We start from the raw sequence: 5,355 nt of genomic DNA, 5'->3' as shown, positions 1-5,355 counted from the left end.
ATTGTGTGTGTGATGCATTACGATAATCCGCATCCAATGTATATATTCCCTTAGTGTATGTGTATGATTTTGTTTGGATGCATGATGTGTGTGCTTTAGAAAAATATGAATAACTGATGCCAAAGGACATTATCAAGCTGATAATTTTAATGATGAACTCCAAGAAAGGTGCAGGCACCGATGGAATACTTTGCCATCCAATCTTCAAGGCCGAAGTTGCAGTTGTGCGTAGATCACCCATCACAAAGCTGTATTTTAATGGGGCAATTGATGATTCCAAAGATACCCTAAAGGAAAGGCTCAAAGGTGGACGGTGCTGTGGAAAAAGTAGTAAAAGGGATCTTGAAGGTTAGCCTACAAAAAGAAATGAAAGAGATCGTAAAGAAAAGTGGCAATGCAACAGCAAGAAGTTGTTGAGTCATGAAACTGGTGCTGGATCTTCAGATCTAAAACCATGCACTGATTCCCATTTGGATTTCTCAACGAGCAAACTGGCAGAATGGAAGATTATTGAAAAAGCTAAAGGTGTAAAAGGTTATTCAAGGAGGAAGAGGGAAAACCTATATTTGGGTTTTAAACTGCTTTTGGAGGGAGAAAAGCAGGCTGTTTTGGGAATGGCCAGAATTAAGGGGTTAAGGGGCAGCAGGCGCAACAGAAACATCAGCAGGATTAGTGGGAGCATCATCGGCAACACCATAAGCATTTCCACGTTCAAAATGAGTTTGAAGATCATAAACATCAGTCACACATCCGGGGTCTTCAGTACGGGCACACGTGGTGGCAACATCTTCATCCACAACATGATTCACCGTAAGGAAAGGAGCCATAGCATGTTTGTAACAGACGGCATGAGTACCATTTTGAGCACTAGAGGCGTCAAACTCATCATAAGCAAGAACAAGATTTGCAATATATTCATGGGAGTCCCCGAGCAGCATGGTCCTCAGCATGACGGACAGCAGAAATGTCATGACGATCCTCGCTAGCATGACAGGGTGCAGCATGCTTGATCCCTAGTATCTCTGAAAAGAACAAGGTAGAAGGTAGAGTTGCATGGGCAGAATCCCCTTCGCTGCTTGAAGAGGATCGTCACGTTATGACGGAGAGAAGAGGCCAACAGAGGCGAAAAAATACTCGACTTATTGGAAAAGCTATATTCAATAATCCAAATCGCTGGCACTATATCCAATTCAGCAAACAGAGTCATGCTAAGTTTTGATGGTTTGATGCTGAACCTCCAAGATCTGCAGATTGAAGATTTGGGCCCTAAAGCTCTCGTGAAAAAGTGACTCCTTGGTTCAAATTCCTTAGGGAAACCTACCGAATTGTACTCGAAATACTTCGAATCAATTCCATAGCCCTGCACCTCTGCGAATATGATATGTCTCCAACTGCGGAATTACAAGATGAAAGTAAAAAGCAGTGCGGCAAGCTGAAGAGGAGCGAACTGGAGCTGTGCATATTGAACTTTTTGAAGATAAAGCAGGCATAATGAAAGAAGCTGAAATTTTGCATGTTCATCCTGACTGCTAGGTTTATGGCAGCAACACTGGGTGTCTAATTGGCAATGATGGAGTTTACCTATCCACCTTTGGCCTGGGTGCAACTAATTGTGCAACTGCTGAGTTTCCTATGATGATGAACTTCATAACAGGACATTTAATCAATACAAAAGAGCAAGCAGGGACTTTTCAAATAGTTGTCATTATTGAGAATATGAGGCCTGTCACCAAGGTGTTTAACTCTTAGAAACACGAATCATATACAATGAAACAGTTTACAAAGCAGATTGCTGATGATGAACACATACCATCTTTGATTAGAGTGGTCGTGCTTGTAAACAGAGTATGGTTATTCTTATGCATACACAATTCCATTTGTGAACACTTGATACTCTAAAACGGGAGTTGGATTGCAGATTCTAGCACATAGAACCTTTCAGATCTCTGAATCTTCTGAAATCTTCTGCTGGTCTGGTTACAAAATGTACATGCTGATGTGATCCGAATTTGATAGAAACCTCTGAGAACATCTAAAATCAGATGTGTTGTACAACAGAAGGATCTCTGCACTAAAGGGCATGCTTGATTGGATTATTAGCTAATGCCCATTATTGTGTTCAATGTAAATGTCATCATACATCTGAATGTAAACAGTTTATGAGATACTTCAGATTTTTCTGAACATGAACTTCATGTAACTCACTTGACCAGGAATATAGTGAACTTTGGCATCAAATATTTAAGTTCTTCTTGTTAGCCTCATTTCTTGCTGTATCTTGAACCCCGTGTTCTGCAGCCCTTGCGTGAACTTTACGACAACGGACCACTTATTGTTTCAAGCGTTCCAAGCGAGCTCTAATGGCTATCTCACACCTAGCCGACACGCCGTCGATCCTGTGAGTGTAGTGAGCTTACCTTGATGCCGATACGAGTTTCCTCCTCTCTCACACGACACTGGTAGCTCCACGATCCTAGATGCGAGCTCAAGCATCCTCAAGCCTCCTCCATCTCCAAGCTCCATCCTCCATAGCCGCGCACGTAAGAAAAGAGAAGAGAAGAGAAGAAGAGAAGAGGAGATGGTGAAGAGCTTCACCCTCTTGATCCCTCACTCTCACACTCCCTCTCTCAAGATCACACACAAGCAAGAAGATGAGGAGAAGAGAAGAAGAAGAAAACTCTTGTTGCCACACACCAAAGAATGAGCTCTCATTAAATTTTTGAACTTTATGTATACAAATCCTAAAATCCCATGGGCACCCATCCCTTTTTTACATGACTGGCCCTTGTGGCAAGGTCTTTTTTTCCATTTCCCTCTTCTAGCCTCATGCCTCTAGCCTACACCCATCTAGTATTTTACAATTAGCATAGGAGGGAGCCTGGTGCTCTTTTACAAGAGTTTTCTGAATTTTTTGAGGCGCCCTTCATTTAAAATTGCGCTTTTCGCCCCAGCTTGGTTTTGAAGGTCGCCTGCATGTCTTTAATCTTTTTCCATGTTTTTTTCTATTTTTTCTTCCTTTTTTCACCATCTCGACCTGGGGCCATCTCGATTTGGGGTTAACATTACCCCCTTCCTAGAGGGGTGCCAGTCCCATGGCACTTCTGTGTTGTTGTAGGTTGGTAGGAAATTGACCAAGTGGTGCAATGGTGAGGGCCACTTGGAGACTTAGGTGCTTGTAGGAGCTATGAAATTTTTGTCAGAGGAGCCAAATGGGTATTGTGTGGTTGATAGGGCCTTCGAAGTCGGTGGTTTGTTGTTCTCTAATATTTGGAAGGAGAAAGTGCGGTGATGTTCCTAAGGGGAGTGCTTACCTCAGCGTGTTAGTGCATTGTGCTTGTGCTAGTGGAATGGGGAGGTGGGTCTAACCGCAGGCAAGCCTGGGCGATGCCTCACACTTGAGGACCCCATTTGTGCAAAGGGGGGTGCGGTGCAAGTGGCTTAGGGTGACAGGTCTAACCATAGGTGAGTGTTACCTCCCTAAGTATGTTCTGCCCTTGATGTGCCCTAAGCGTAAAGTGGGGGAGCAAAAAGGGCTAGGGGTTGGGAGTTGAGCCGGCCATCCGAAGCCATCGGACACGCCTAACTTAAGAACCCCTAGGTGCAGTGATCGTGCTTTATGTGGTGGTAAGTGCTTCTGCAGGTGGTGTTGTCCAGTCTTTTTTTTTTTTTTGCCACTAGTGGAATGAATGACAGCCATGCCTAATCCTCTTCATCTGAATGAGGGGGGGAAGGAGGGCGGATGGATTTGCGCAAAAATTGGTGGCTTTGCATGTACCCTTTCAGGTTCATGTGGACATGGAGAGAGGTGGTGGAGAGGAAGGGGTGATTACACCTAGTAAATTGGCTGTCACTCATGTCCTCTAGGAGGGCTAGGCAAAAGGAGGGGAGTAGGCTAGCTCTCATCATTAAGCATGCCATAGCGCAACTATCAATAGCATTGGGATCAAAAAAGAGGGGGGGCAAGCCATTCTCCTACGGTGTCGGATCTTGCTTGAGTAATAGCTTAAGAAACCTAAGGTAACTACATGTAGTTATAAAGGCGAGATTTGGACATGAGGAAAAGTTTGCGAGAAAGTGCGTCATGGAGTCAGTTAGGCTTCCTAAATAAAAAAGGAGGACCTTCTCGAAGGAGGTGGCATTGGAATTGTAGATGATGGGAAAGTCATGCCGCCCATGGAGGGTGGCAACAAAATCCACGCCTACCCTACGAGGATACGCCATAAATGTGGGGTCGTTGCTCTTGTAGGGTAGGATGTTGTAAAATGCCATCCATGCGAGCATGTTAATATCACATATTCGCCTTCTCCAGAGAGGTTGGCAGTTGTAACCCCTTACAGTGTGTGGCACCTCGAACACTTTGTCTTGCCAAAACTTTGCTTCCTCCATTCCCCACAGAGTAGGGGGTCTTTGCCCTCTCTTCTAGCCATTTTTGGCCCAGTCGGCTGCCAACCGCGATCACCTCCTCCATTACTTTGATTGACAGGACCCTTCTTAGGCTATTAGGCATAAGGAAACTGAGAGAAAAAGGGTCCTTTTCGATTTCCTACCATTTCCAGATCACCAGCTCTACGTGGAATTCTGTTGGGAGGTCATCGGGGCATGGTGGGAGGGATGCGGATGGCCGCACGATTGGCTTGCCTTGCAGCTGCCTTCTAGCTTCTTCCACCAATTTTCTCAGTCGCTCCTTGAGCGTGGCTTATCTATCCAGACGCGGATCGAGTTGTTGTTGTTCTTGATTGTGCGGCGAGGGGGGTTGTGAGATTATTTCTTCGCTAGTTCTTCTTATGACAAATTCAATGTCAGTGTCCTCTCCCTGCCGGTAGTCTAGCTGCGCCCCTTTCTCAAGGCCGAGTGCATCCACCTCCTAGGGGGTTAGGCCGGCCAATAGCAGGTACTTTCACTGTTCTTCTAAGCTTAGCCTAACCTCCACAGGTTGGGGTGGCATCCATAGCCCTGCATGCAGGGCCCTCCATGCGATGCTCAGTTTCTTCTACACCACCTCCAACAAATCCTTTCCCTCCGATTGGGTTGTGTCCAGTAGTGTGTTGAGGAAGGCCTGTTGCTAGGCAGTGAAGGCTATCTGTGCGGCATCCACTTTGCTTTCTGCCAAGATTTTTTCTTTCTCCACCAAGGCGAAGCGCCGCGCCAGTGCCTTCACCCATTTCTCGTTTTGCGTGGCCCATTCCTCGGCCGTTTTGCTCATTCCTTCCATGTTGTCCCCCTGCTTTTGTGTTAGGGTTACGAGCTTCTACTCTTGGGCTCTGAATTCTTTGCTCATGTTCTCTTGCTCTTTCCTCCTGAGGTGTAGTTGATCGGTCATGGACTTGATCTCTTTTCGTTGTTGCTCCCTCTCTT

Source organism: Lygodium microphyllum, chromosome 5, assembly GCF_053477565.2.
Source record: "Lygodium microphyllum isolate KBCC chromosome 5, Lygodium_microphyllum_v1.1.10, whole genome shotgun sequence".
NCBI lineage: Eukaryota > Viridiplantae > Streptophyta > Polypodiopsida > Schizaeales > Lygodiaceae > Lygodium > Lygodium microphyllum.
Note: the sequence above shows the minus strand (reverse complement) of the source record.